At 44.1% G+C, this 15,267-nt stretch overlaps 1 long non-coding RNA gene across 1 annotated transcript; it reads left to right on the forward strand.

Moving 5' to 3' along the window:
• Positions 1 to 4,149: 4,149 nt before the first annotated feature.
• On the forward strand, positions 4,150 to 14,911 carry LOC146526271 (uncharacterized). Its single transcript, XR_014874490.1, has 2 exons — positions 4,150 to 6,549; positions 7,509 to 14,911. It is a non-coding gene; the product is annotated as an uncharacterized LOC146526271 (long non-coding RNA).
• Positions 14,912 to 15,267: the final 356 nt, after the last annotated feature.

Raw genomic sequence — 15,267 nt, forward strand, 5'->3', positions numbered from 1 at the left:
GTGTCTGTCACTTCAAACTCATTAGCACATTTTTTCTCCTATATAAGCAGTGAAGATGCAGCTGAAGATGAAGTGTGGAACTTCTGCTAACTTACTTATGATAAGGCTTGAGCATAGGGCTGGGTATCGTCACTGATTTCTAGAATCGATTCAATCCCGATTCACAGGGTCCCGAATCGATTCGATCCACGATTCGATTTAATTCGATTCGATTCGATTTAATTCGATTCGATTCACTTTGATTTGAATCTGGGAAATTTTGACAGTCAGAAATAATTTAATTCAGATCAGTACATTTACATATTTTTGTATCTATAAAAAGGAAGCTGACACACCAAGACTTTATCAAAGGTGTAACCACCACACTAGAGGCCTTTGTGTCAAAGTAGCTGAAGATAAAACACAGAAAAACATGAAGGTGATTTTCCTGTTCTGGGATTTTATAAAAATTTTCTGCAGTAGATCAAAAACGAAAGAAAACCATTAATCAACACATGAACATTACCTCTGAAGTTACAGCGGTTTTATTAGAGACAAGGCTGAGCGTTTTGCATTTTGCATAATTTTAAAAAGTTTAAATTTGTTCGGTATTGAACGGCAGAAATTAGGTTTTATTTTCGGAAGTATATAAAACGAAAAAAAAACCGTCGGCCGACAGCGCTGTAAACAACGGTAGACTTGTGCGTAACAAGCAAGCGAATAATGCAGAAAACAGTACAGAGAGAGAGAGGGAGAGAGAGGGAGAGAGAGCGCGCAAGAGAGCGAGCATGCGAGAGAGAGCTGTGCATCGTGGTCGAAGCAAAACAATAAAAGTCAGAGTGAATTCATGACTTTGTTTATGTGAAGCCTAGTTTGGATCTTCTTTTGCTGCTGGTTCGGTCAATATTGTTTGGAGAGAGATAAAACTAACAGCTTTAGAATCAGCGCATAAAGGGCGTGAACACAAAGCGCGGACCGCCGACAGATCAGAATCAGCGGGCTGTCGGCTTTCAGCCCCGGCTGTGAGAAAGGCGACATCTCACTGATTCTGATCCGCGGTTGGGCTGTGTGTTTAAGTCTTTGTGCAGAATCCGTGTTCCTGCTCTCATGTACTGTCTTAGCTGTTTGGTGGTTGTTGAAATTTTGTGAGACTTCACCAGAGATTCTGGCATTTCGGGCAAAATAAATTTATATTAAAAAATCGATTCAGGATTTTAATGAATCGATTTTACGTTATCCAAGCCAGAATCGATTTTAATCGATAAATCGATTATAAAAACCCACCCCTACTTGAGCAGGCTGATGTTCAGTGACACTTCCTTCCTGGGCCCATCAGGCTTAGCAGACTGGCTCTTTATTGATCACAGATATGCTATCAGATAAACACAGAAGCCTGCCACAAAGCTGAACTCTCATCAACACCCAGAGTCTTCCCATGTCCCCTTGCAAACCATTTGATTGATGTCTTTAAGGATTTAGTGACTGGATCAATAGATGGCATAGAGGGCATGCTGAGATTAAGATTTACTTTGGCGTTTGCACTAATGACAGAGGACTGTGACCTTCCATGCTTTGTTTTGAAATGAGTAAGTGCACAAATTTGTAGAATGCACAGGGATAGAGAGAAGGCTAATGCGTCCCAGAAGCTGCAGTTCCTCTAATGTCCACCAGAGGCTCCAGCAGTGAGTCCGTCCACATAGACTCCCAGGATTAAACTGTGATACAGAAGCTTTTCGGTTCCTATAGACTTGCTAACCAAGCTAGCCATTGCTAGTTGATAACTAACTCCACCCTCTTGTGTAAATATGGTAACTTCTGCACCAAAAAAAGGAAAAAAGAATGAAAGAAACTCTAAAATTGAGTCTGTGAAGGTTCTCAATCATCCAGGTCATTGTGGTCTGAGGAGCTTGGAAAGAAAAGCGTCTGGATTACTTTACTTTCTTGAAGACGTTTCATCAGAGCAGCTTCTACAGTACTAAGAGCAGCAAGTGGTGGAGAGTCCCAGATTTTGTCCCCAAGAGGGCCGTGGACCCCCCTATTGGTCCTCTACCTAATCACTTTAAAACAAGACTTCAAAAATCAGTTTACCACGGCCTCTTGGCGATGTCCATCTTTGATTGTTGGGTTGTCATCTGTCTTTTTCCCCTCAGCCCCAACCGATCTCTGAGAACCTGGTTCTGCCGGAGGTTTCTTCCTGTTAAAAGGGAGTTTTTCCTTCCCACTGTTGCCAAGTGCTTTCTCAAAGGGGGTCATATGATTGTTGGGGTTTTCTCTGTATTACTGCAGGGTCTTTAGCTTACAAAATAAAGCGCCTTGAGGTGAGTGTTGTTGTGATTGGGCGCTGTATAAATAAAAATGATTTGAACTGAATCTATAGTAAGTACTACGTTGCCAGCTTGGATAGTCCTCTGTAATTTTGACTTACCAAACATGTAACAAACTATTTCCCAGTTTGAAGACTACAAGGATTTTCTTTCTTTTTTTCCTGGAAAGTGGATAATGTGCTGAGGGGGAAAGCAGAGAATGAAAACAGGAAACCAAGAATGACTCAGAGTCAGCCCAGGATGGAGAAAACTGTTCAAGTGTAACTCTGAGCTTTGTACCTGCTCTAAAATGATTGGTAGACTAATTCTAATAACTACAACAACCAATCATCTTCCTGTGATAGTCGAAGGGTGTTTCTGTAATGAAAACAGACACTTTCAGTTTAGATCATTGGACAAAATACACGAAGGACATATTTTATTGCTCCCTTGTGTAATAACGACCTTCTAGATGGTGTTTGATTCAACATTTTGTAGGATGCAGACTTTGCCGCCCATCGTTTCCCCACCACGACCGTCGGTATAGTAGCTGCGATGTGGTGAAGTTCTCACCCTCTTCATTTTCTCCTGGAGCTGTGGCAGGAGCACACCGGTGTACGGAGGCACCTCCTCATTAAAACACTGAAACTTTGACACTTTGACCAGCGACTCGCTCACAGAGTAAATCAGGTCTTGCTCGCTTTCCCTCCCTGCCAGGTTTTATGACTGCCAGCAGACAGACTACAAAGAAGCTGTTACATTAGCAGTGACTTACGCCAGTCACTTTATCCGAGCCATATGTGGCTGAATCCCCGGCCTCTGTGCACGGTGTCGATCAACACCCTCAGCACTCTGCAAAAAATGATTAATGGTGTGTGTTCGTGCACATGCCTCTGAACACGCTCGCTGCGTGTGCGCCGCATGTGTTGCATGTTTCAGAAACGCACATGTGTTCTTCTTGTGTGTGCATGCATGCACATTTGTGTGCGAGTGTACTCCATTAACTTTGAGCAGGTCTATAATGATTCTGTGACCCAGAGGCCCACACCTCATCCCTCACCGATCGCACGCCGCTCTCTCAGGACAGCAGAGCATATGAGAGGAGAGGGACAGGTCAAAGAGAGAGAAAGAAGAATGACAGAGTGACATACATACTAAGAGTGAGAAACAGAAAGGAGTGCACCGTGCAGCGAATTTAACACCTTAAACACTTCTAACATTTCTAATATATTTCTATGTGTGTCGGCCTGTCTATCGTGGACAAACAACAACAAACTTTATTTATATAGCACATTTAAAAACCAGTGGTACCAAAGTGCTTAACATGCAAGAGGGTAAGGTGAAGTAACAGGGAAGGATGAGGGCTATGGCAAGGTACCAAAACCTGCTAGCAGGTTGCATTAAAACACACGAAGGCAAAAGAATTGCATATAAAAGCATAAAAGAAGGCTAAGTGTAGAGGATAAAACAGTCAAAAAAAATTAAAAATGAATTAAAAGCCGAAGATAAGAATAAGCATTAAGCTAACTATCAGGCAAGCGTTAACTGGTAGAAAAGGGGAGGCTAAATAAGTGGGTTTTTAACCGCAATTTGAAGGAATGGATGGAATCAGACTTGCGTATAGCGATGGGGAGGTTGTTCCATAAATCGGGTGCAGCCAAGGCAAATGCGCGGTCACCTCTAGTCTTCAGCCAAGATCTCGGCAGTACCAAGAGTGACTGGGAAGATGATCTTAGTGCTCTAGTAGGGGTGTGTGATCTAGGTGTAACCAGGGTTAAAAAGATGCATAAATAGTAAAAGATAAGTGAAGTCTGAGAATATAAATATCAAAGAGTTCATTTATTTATTTATTTTTGTATATTAAAAAGGTAAAAGTTCATGTAAAATGATTAAAAACATGTTTGCATTGTTTAAAATAAGTTATCTTTCTTTTTTTGTGAATTGTCTGTGAGAACTGTAATTTCCTACGGGGATATGGTCTGTGAAGGTAACACAGGGTGGAGAAGGAAAAAGAGAAAAAAGAGAGCGCGAGGAGAGAGGGCGGTGGTGCGTGAGTTACACGGTGCATCCGGAGAAGTTAGCTTGTTTTTATGTACTAGTAGTAAGTGTGTTTCGACTTTTCGGAAAGATAAGTCACAGTGTCGGTAAGTTAGTGACATGACACGTAAAGTTTCGGCGTGAGTCTGCTGGACTGTGTGTTTTGTTTACTGCAGCCACATTAAGTTAAAGCGAGGCTAACCCAGCCGTTTGCTAATAAGGACAACTGTAGGCTGCCGTTTCGCTAAAGTTGTGGAACATAACAAGCTGCAGAGGATCGTTACCGAACTGGATAACGACGGACACACCCCAGATAGTCACTCTGAGTGCCCGCCTCACTCACAGTACCTCTGGCAACGTGGGAAGCTAAAACAGGAAGCTTGTGGAGCACGTGGAGATCACGGACCTTCCTCATCTTTGTGCTACTGCATTCAGAGCGGAGTGTTTCTGAAGGAGCTGAAGACAACTTGTTGCCTGGATTAATCTGGTGGGAATTGCACGTTTCACAAGGTACTGAGTTTATTTATTTATTTTTAGCTTGTTGAGTGAAGAACTTCCGGTTGGGAGATCGTTTTGGATTTATACTGGAGCAATACAGGCCTGCAACGTAGGGTTTATCTCTGTCGGCTTTAGGTTTAGTTTGGGACTATAATTGTTTTATCACTTTTTTTTTTGGTTTGCCTGGATACTGAAATCTGCCATTTTATTATTTTGTTTTCATTGTTTGGTAAATTAAAGGAAGGTTGCAATGCTCTACTTTACATGGTGTATGACATGATTTACTGCACTATAGACACTAGTGTTAATTTTCGCGTGTAGTGCTACTGTTAAGGAATAAGCTTCATTGATCCCAGAAACAAAAGAGAAGTTAATTTAAAAATATTGTACAAGAGTACACTAGAAAAAGAACCCAAAGCCCATTTATTTAATGGTATTGAGTAAATGAGGGCTACATAAGTAGCAAACAGCAGCTATCTAACAGCAAAATACTGACATGACTTAATAAGGTCAACCCGACTACAGACAGAGTACAAGGTGGATGTAGCTGCAACAGGAAAGTGCCTTAAATCTGCATTCTTGTTATTGGCCAGCAGGGGGTGACTCCTGTGTGATAAGATAGATCAAGAACAAAGAGATGCAGCATAAGCTAAAAACGATAAATATATTTTCTAACATAATTTATATAAAATAAATTAACTCCCTCGTGATTTTAGTTAGCACCGGTGACTTTTTGGGGTTAGTCGCTAAGTTTAAATTTGAATGTGTGGTTCATTTTGTACAGTAGAGCTATTAATATAGACAGAAGGGTTATCCGAGGTCATTGGTGAGTTTGTGATGTCCTCGGCTGCTCATCGTGTCTGACTTAAAAGCATCAAGGTAATGACAGTGAAAGGCTTTCTGACACTGCTTCACTACGTGTAACCAATGGATGAGTCAGAGTATTTCCATCCTTTTTACTGTCTGTGATTGTTCATGAGATGAGATGATGAGATAGCCTTTATTTGTCAGTTGCAGGTCTTTTGCCCACAACCGAGATGACAGACCTTGCCGACCGTACATACAATACACAAACATCACATTGGGGAGAAGGTCAGGCTAGGTAGCGAGAAAAAAACATCGAAATGTGTAACACAAAAGGATAATACAGGAATGCACAGATGTGCATCCAGTGTGTACATCTGATCTGGGACCGCTGCAATCTTCGACTGCGCCTCCAGCTGACCCGATGTCAGCGTTGGAGGTGGCGTTGGATCCGGGTAGGGAGGGTGATGCGTCGGTGAGTGCTTGGAGTAGTTCTCCAGGCTTCTTGAAGGACATTCAAAGCTCTTCTTTGGATGTTCCCACACTGTTTCAACAACGCTGACGTCCCAGCTCTGGAGAGGTCAGTCCATGATAATGTTGTGCTGTTCCAGGTACACTTATACTGGACCGGCAGTGTTTGGGATCATTGTTGTGCTGAAAAATGATCCATTTCTGTTCTTAATTTCAATTTTAACAAACACCCCACACCAGACACAACGCAGCCCAAACCATGACAGAGCCTCCACCGTGCTTTACAGAGACTCCCAGTGACGACCTCCACACACGCTGATGACGCCTGAACAAAAAAGTTACATTTAGATTGTTGCTTAGTGGCTCAACAACAACTGAACCAATGTCCAAAGGAGAACTTTCAATCAGAAAGCTGGAGAACTAAAGTCTGGATCCTTGGATGCAAAATATAGGTCGTGTCCAAATTCTTGGGCTGCTTCCTCCTGAGGCCGCATTTGTAGACCGATTACGTCACAGCGACGCGCCGAAGGCTGTCCAAATTCGTAGATTCCTCCGAATGCAGCCGACAAATGCGTCCTCCTTTTCCCCGAATTTGAAGGATGGGTCGGGTGTGTCCTTCGTGGCCCATCATATCCCAGAATTCATAGCGCGGCCCAGCCAAACTCCAGTTTCCAATAATGGCGGCTGCTACTAAGTTTTAAAATTACTCTTATTAATCTTTCTGGGTGACAAAATAAACTTTTAACATATTTTCAGGTGAGAAAGTAGCTGTGTAAACATCAAATATCTGCTCGGTTTATCAAGATATCGCATATTTGCAAAAGTGCTTCGTTTTCGGAGCATCTGCTACCCACCAGCTCGATAGCTCGCCGGGAGCTCGAGGGTTACTGAAGCCGCCGAGAACGGCACAACTCCCGGCACATCATTTTCAGATCACCGCGGATCATCGCTACTCGGGTTAAACGTAATATATAAGTCACTTAGACAACCTAAAAATGTTATTGTTGGGCTTTTTTCAGTGTTTTGTTTGTTCGTGAGTAAATCGGTTTGGCCGAGATTAAAGTTATTAGATTAGATTAGATAAAATAAAAGTTTATTAATCCCCCTGGTGGGTTCCTCCGGGATTTTCACACAGCTGACTAAACGTCAAACAGAAAACTGATTAAACAGAAGTGTGAGACGGTCGAGAATTTACTCCAGTGTCCTGTTATATTTTAGATAGCAAGGAGCAGACGGACGAGTTTATTAAACTCCACCGAGACAGCGGTGACGCTAATCAGAAGGCTAGACCGTCCAATTTCCCCAGCCGTTTACTTCCGGCCTACCCGACCTTCTGAGGACCCGGCCCACGTAGACCGCGAAGGCCGGGTCCTCAGGAGGATGCAGCCCATGAATTTGGACACGACCATAATGAAGTGAAGGCTCGAGAAATCTGCACTGTGCTGTGTTTAGTTTCATATTTAAGAGTTTTTAAATTTCATCTCTCAGTCGTTCTGTTGACGAGCAATAATCTCTCTCATGTAGTCAGTCGGTGATTTGAAGACTTAAACGGTCCGTCAGCTGCTGTACAAACCCGACATCGACTGGAGTCGAGACGATGGCTGCTCGAAAGACAGCAACTGTGCACGAGAACGTCAGCAACCATATGTCAGCTTTCTCATTGGTGTTTATTTTCCCTAATCACACTCTGAGGGAGTTACAGCATGTGCAGCTGCTCCCTGCTGGGGGGCGCCGCTTCACCGGTGTGACTGCAGCTCAGTCTGTTTCTGCGTCTTTTGGCATCTCGTTGTATGTTTTTGTAGTTCTCTTTATGTCTGTTTGTGCAGCTACAGCTATGGTGTTTTAATTATCAAGATAACCACAGCTAGCTGAGGAAAGCTCACCTGACCGCAGGACTACCTGTTGGAGCTTTGCTACTACCAGCTGGAGGCACGTCCCTCCTCCTAAATAATCTGTGGATTTACTCAGCATAAAGGAAAGGAGGCGGGGCCTAAAGGCGCGGACAGCCATCAGCATTAACCTGCCATCAAACACTTTCTACTCCCACGAGGTTCGACCGGTCTCTTCTGAGATGGGAGTCCCTGAGGACGTAGTCTTTCATCTGGAGGAGTTTCACATCGCTGGCTTAGACTGAGGGAAACATGTGGTCAACAGATTTCATGATTGCTGTAAGCACTGTGACTGGTTTATTTACCTGGACCTGATTTTACTGATTTTACTGTAGCGTTTGGACACACTGGGAGCCGACTGAGCTGTCAACCAGCCAGTTTGTTCCTCTAGGAGACTTTTGCAAAGTATGGAGTAGTATGCACCTCCGCCTCCTCTGCAGACCACCTCAGTGGTTTCTTTAGCCAGTTTAAAAGCTGTAGTCCAACCACCAGCTCAGCCCTCCCCAGTCCCATTCAGGAGGCACTGGGGAGTTTCCACCACAGGTCAGGAGCTGGTGACCATTTTGAGCAGCGTCAATCCACAACAATGGGCTCAAAGCCGGCTCTGCTCAGGTAAACTGGGCTTTCCCCAGACTGTTTCAGGGCTTTCAGGACTCCGGCTTATTCTAAGGCTGTGGGAGGACTAACAATAATCCCAGTTCCATAAAAGACACATAACAACTTTTACAACAAGCATGTTGGGGCGACCGTGGCTCAGGGGGTTTGGGGAGCGGATCTGTAACCGGAAGGTCGCTGGTTCAATACCTGGGCTCTCTGTCCTGGTCGTTGTGTCCTTGGGCAAGACACTTCACCTACCGCCTACTGGTGTTGGTCAGAGGGGCCGATGGCGCGATATGGCAGCCTCGCTTCTGTCAGTCTGCCCCAGGGCAGCTGTGGCTACAACCGTAGCTGCCTCCACCAGTGTGTGAGTGTGAGAGTGAATGACTAGTGGAATTGTAAAGCGCTTTGGGTGCCTTGAAAAGCGCTATATAAATGCAATCCATTATTATTATAAGTTACACTGATTGTTGGACAGGGTGAGTGGACACTTTATTTTAATAATGAAATAACTTATAATTACCTCTGCAGCATGATGTCCATGCATGAATGGATCCACTTGGGTTAATCAACAAGGTGCAACATGGGGCAGACGATCAAATTCAACCATTTTTTTAATATACAGACATTTGAATTCAGTGAATCCCCCAAATAAACATTTACATGAGCTCTTCTTCTGCTTTTAGTAGCATAAATACAGACACCTTGCTGCAGCGGTGAGCGGCGGGTCAGCCTGACACTGATTTCAGGGCCACAGCTGGTGGCTGAAAATGGTTTTTAAATCCACTAAGTTGATTTTTAACCACAGGACTCCCCAAGGTTGAGCTTCATCCACTAGTCTCCCCTCTGTTTGCACCAACACCACATCCTGCAGCCTGAATGACATTTTTAAGGCACGACCTCAGGGATGACTTGGCCTTGGCGGCTGGAACACCATTCAGAAAACCATCAAGTAAACGAAGTAACACTTCCAGCCTCTCGCCATCGACAGTCAGCCAGTAGAAAAAGCACAGTTGCTTAGAAACCTCTGGGTGACGGCACACGGCATCTTATCTTCTTTCCAGCACCTGCTGAAGAATCTCATGTCTCCAAAACTATTTAATTACTGGCTCACAGTAAAATGACTGAACACACAGTCACAACACTGATGTTAATCAGGCCAATAACAATATGAAAGGGAATCCCAATGACGCCAACTATGAGCAGAAGTGTTGCTGGAGGAGACGAGCCTGAAGCTGAAGGCGCTGCCACGAGAACCACCAATAAGCCTGAAGTCTGGGAAACAAGAGTTCTGTTAGGATGACATTAGAGTACAAAGGTGTCCGGACCCTGGCTCCTCTGTTTGTGTTCAAGATCATCCGTGGGCAGGACTCCATCTGAGTCTCCAACCAACTCAGCTGTGGCAAGTTCACCACCTGTGGAGGAGGAGCAATCAAGGCTCCTACTTAACGCCTTGACTGTCAGTCATCGCTGGTACGTTGATCTACTTTGGTAGCGAAACCCAGGCTCCTAGCTTCGAGTTGGACTCCCCCATGTCTGGACTCCCCATGCTCCCCTGGACCCTTCCCCCTCCTGGATGTTCCCTCACCAGGCTGTGTTTCACTAAAATCATCTACCTGTGAATAAACACCCTGCCTGAGTCCACTCAGCGAGTGCCTGACGTGACAAAAGGTCTGTAAGATATGACGGGTCTGATCGGACAGGACTTAAATGAGAAGCTATGAAACAGATTTAACCGGGAGCTGATGAAGAGGAGCTAATGTGGGAGAAATAAGGTCTCTGTCCAAGGAAAGTCTTTGCATCTTATTCACCCAAAACGACACGTTCGTAGATTTAGATTAGACTGAAGAGAAAAACGGAGCGTAACTCACATCAAACTAATAATCCTGAGAACTGTGATGATGTGAGTGATGAACCGGCTCCTCGAGCAGCTGTGAGCCTGAATGCAGATGTTTTGCTGTCGCGAGCTCCTTCATCTTCCCTCTCTGCTGTTCATGCAGTCGTTCACAACTGGGCCAGCGTTTCCCAGTGCGCTCGCTGACAGGTCGTTCTTCATGCGTGACAGGGGCCACTGCTGCCACACAGGGGCCACACGGGTACCAGGCGATGGCCCAGATTTTACAGGCAGGAGCACATGTGTCGCTGCCTGCCTGCTGTAGCTGTGGGAGAGTGTAAAAATATGTTTGTGCTGTTCTCTGCTCTTTACCTCAGGTAAGGAAAAGATCTCCAAATAAAGGCTCTGTGGCAAAGAGCGCTGGTGCATCAGCCGTCACGTGCTTTGGCGGTCAAACAGCAGCGGTCATTCAATTCTCCAGTCAATCAGGATGAGTCTGGGTGACATGCTGTTAGTTTGCTGGACTAGTTGCAATCGTTCAACGCTAAGAAACATTAAATCTCCTTTAACCCTTTAAAACCGGTCAGAGCAGCACGCTCCGTTTTGCGTAACTATTTTTAAATCCCGGTAGCTCTGCAACCACGTGAGCTAGCGCAATAATTTTTTTTGCATATGAAACCGGAGGAGTTGTACTTACATCTTCTGCCATCAGCTTGTCCTCGGTCACAGTTTCCTTCCACATATAGTTTTGCAAAAACTGCATAAAAAGCACTTGCAGCAACAAAAACATAATATTCCAGAAACAAGCTTTACTGATCCGATCAGCTGTTCATAACACTTCCTACGTCCATCAGCGCGAACTATCGCATGTCCGCCATGACCTGCCCGAAACCGGAAGTGACGTCATTTTCGCGGAAATGTAGTTTTTTACCATCAAGGCCTCATGAGCCTATACTGGTGTTTTTAAAAGTTATCTTTGACTTTATGACTTTCTGTGTGGTTTCTGGGATGCTTAGGACTCATATTGCACTGCTGGAAATACTTTATTTTGATGCATATGCTGCTTTTTTGCAAATCTGCATTATAATATTTATTTTCGTTTTTCCTGCAGTATATGAAAATTGGTGTATTTCAAAAATAAAACTATGAAGACACTTAAAATAAATTTCCTGTGGTGGGAAACTATTTTGTGCAACTTTTTTGTATTTACAGTTTTGAGGGATAAGCCTCTTAAATTTCTCTAACTAGAAATATATGTTAAAAAAACAAAAACCATTTTCAATTTTTTTGTAGTTTATTGCAATTTATGTAATTACTATGCACTTAATGCAGACATATTATTAAAATTTAGGCTGTAATGGTTGTATTGATGTATAGCAACTTGAAATGCTCCCAAAAATGGCTCCACAGCATGTAAACATATAATATAAGCTCTGGTGGACTTGGTTCTATGGTCGGTCTTAAAGGGTTAAAGAGGTGGTCTCATGCAAATCGTCTTTAAACTGCCGAGGTCCAAAGTCTCAGCGAGTCTGTGTGATGCAGCATCCTTGCCTAAAACAAAGTGTAGCTCTTGTCCCACCTGTGTCTCCCCACTCTGCACGAGCTGTCCTCTCCCCACAGCTGTATGGACTGCTGACTGCTGGGGTCACAGCTTTATCTGTCGGAAGAAGTTTGAATCCCACAGACCCTTTTTTATGTGTTAGTTTCTTTCATATTAACTCTGTTAAAACTGTTTTTTCTCCACAAAAATGTGTTTATAAGAGACTAAAGACCAAAACAGAATCTGTTTCTGCACCCATCCATGCACGAAAAGACAAAGGTGGAAAAACCGAAGCAGGAAGTCAGTTTTTTAACTTCTGTATGCAGGCATAGGTGGAAGACTCTCACTCAGCAGCGTCCTACTTCATCCAAAAGAAAAACCACACACTCGCCAAATCAGCCAAACAATCTGGCTTCACAGATGAATGCTGATGGAAAATGTAATCATCGAACATCTGGATTCAGAATCACGTCCAGCTGATGTTGTAAAACAGACAGAGCGGCTCCGAGCGAAAGTCATCACAGCAGGAGGAGATTTTTCCTGCTCTGAACGTGAAAATCTCTCCATCAGGAAATATTATTAAACATCTTATTATTATTAATATTACAGCTTCTAAAAAGAAGCACCGAGACAATCTGATTAAGAAAAGGAAAACAGATTCAATTTTAGTTTTGAAACTTTCCCCTTTTTTTGCAAGAATTTTGCAAAAAAAGGTCAGCACCCTGTTTTTTGCCATTTCAAGATAACCACACCAAATATGACGGCCTCTGTTTCCCATGATGCACCTCTTCTCTAAGCTAACAGAAGATCAGCTCAGTAGTTTTTTGTTGTCTTGCTCACATCCTCCGCCTTCGCTCTGCACTGACAGACACATAAACCCGTGTTTCTCCTTCCTGTGGCAGGCGTACACGAGGAGATTATCGTAGCGCCGCGGGGTCGCTGTAAAAGTAACGGCTGACCTCGGAGCTCTGCAGTGAGCTCCACAGACAAAGAGACGCTGCTTTTATCTTTTATTTAGAGCTGCAGATCATCTAAATGTGGGCTGTTATGACAAACGCTGAAAGAGCAAAAGCCAGAAGAAGTCGTCTCTCTTCTTTGGTCCGAGGTCGGGCATTACTCTCCCTGTTAGACACGATTATTACTGTTAAGTGATATTTAATAGTGCTCGCATTATTCCACGCATCCAAATGTGCAGCAGTAAGTGCTGAAGCTCGAGCGTTACAGTAAATAGCTCACGATCCTGGAGCGCACACCGTCTGCTCCTCGAGGCCCTCACAGGAAACGCTTTGACTCGTCTGTTCAGGTTATCGGTGGTTAAAGCTGGCATTTGAGAAACGGCTCAGGGTGAACATCAGCCAATCAGAGCAGGAGACGGAGCGCATTACAGCCGACCTGTTCTGCTCATTTCCACCGTCATGCGCCCCTCCATTCAACTTCTGCTCCTCCCCTTTTAAGGCCACTCACCTTTTTAGATGGTCTTTTTTTGAGCAGCTGACAACTAAAGCAGGTGGGCGGGGCTTCTGTGCTCACAGTCAGGTTTGTGAGATGATCTTATGAAGAAATCTGTGACATCATAGAGATCCAAGAGTCGAAACAACTGAGATAAACTGAGTGTTTAGAGATTTTGACCCTCAGTGATTTCGTACTTTGCACCACCGAGTCCCTGTGACCACAGTAATGTGGTCACATGGGGGATTCCCATGATGCACTGGGTGTTTCTTCTTCACTCACTATGTGTTAACAGACCTCTCTGCATTGAATCATATCTGTTATTAACCTCTGTCTCTCTTCCACAGCATGTCTTTATCCTGTCTTCCTTCTCTCACCCCAACCAATCACAGCAGATGGCCCCGCCCCTCCCTGAGCCTGGTTCTGCTGGAGGTTTCTTCCTGTTAAAAGGGAGTTTTTCCTTCCCACTGTCGCCAAAGTGCTGCTCAAAGGGGGTCATATGATTGTTGGGTTTACTCTGTGTGTGTTATTGTAGGGTCGACCTTACAGTATAAAGCTCCTTGAGTCGACTGTTGTTGTATTTGGCTGTATAAATAAAACTGTATTGAATACTTTATATGGTAGAGGTGAGGGAGCTGTGCATGATGCCCACGTATTACATTCTCTATTTTTACAATGACCCATCCTGTACGTATGGCGTGCACCGGGAGGTCAAAGAGTGTCTGGTGTCCAATCCCAGTGTGTCAGATATTTGCATTCCCGCTTTCACCTGTTTTGGGAATGTTTACGAGACATTGAGGGATGAGTTGCATGTGTGAAAAGCTGTAGTACAGATTATGTAGTGATGGATTACCGATCCTCAGAGTCATCACCTTCTGCAGAGAGAAGGTTCAGTGTCCACTGCCTGCAGTGTCTGATGCCCAACGCTTCTCGTAATGGACCCACAACAGCACATTTTCTTTGTCAAAGCGGAGCACATTAAACTGCTCCAGCAACGAGGCTGATGGGATAGCTTTATATAGCCTGATGTCGGCCCACCACTCTTTCAAAAAGCTGTTTTACGGCCTGCGGGTCACAACCGGTGAAAAGCTCGCTTTCCGCCTCATTTCACCATAGCCATTATTCCTCACGCCATCCTCTCGAGGCTGAAGGGAGCCGGCGCCGCAGTCGTTAGAGGATCATGCTTGTTATTAATCTGTCTCTCTTCCACAGCATGTCTTTATCCTGTCTTCCTTCTCTCACCCCAACCAATCACAGCAGATGGCCCCGCCCCTCCCTGAGCCTGGTTCTGCTGGAGGTTTCTTCCTGTTAAAAGGGAGTTTTTCCTTCCCACTGTCGCCAAAGTGCTGCTCATAGGGGGTCATATGATTGTTGGGTTTTTCTCTGTATTGCTGTAGGGTCTTTACCTTACGATATAAAGCACCTTGAGGTGACTGTTGTTGTGATTTGGCGCTGTGTAAATAGAACTGAATTGAAAATTGAATTAAATTATTCAAAATTATTCAATATTCTCTATTTGGTTCATAGTTTGTTTATTTTTTTCATCTGAGTCTTTCCACTGTTAGTTTGTTGTCTTTGTGTCTGAGTTGTCATGTTTCAGTTATTGTCATTCACTTCCTGTTTTACTTTGGTAGCAGTTTATTTCCTGTGCTTTTCATGTAGTTTTACTTCCCCTCTCGTGTGACTGTCTTGATTACTTTCGGCTGTGTTTCGTTACTCTTCTGTGTCCACTTCCCCTCGCGACCTCCAGTCTGTGTATTTAAGCCCGACTCTTTCTTTATCCTGATGTTCTCCCTGCTGATTGGTAGAATTCTGCTCTTCTTCAGTTTGAATTTGTTCAATTCAATTTTTTTATCAAAATGCATC

This window comes from Neolamprologus multifasciatus, chromosome 1, assembly GCF_963576455.1.
Source record: "Neolamprologus multifasciatus chromosome 1, fNeoMul1.2, whole genome shotgun sequence".
In the NCBI taxonomy this organism is placed as follows: domain Eukaryota; kingdom Metazoa; phylum Chordata; class Actinopteri; order Cichliformes; family Cichlidae; genus Neolamprologus; species Neolamprologus multifasciatus.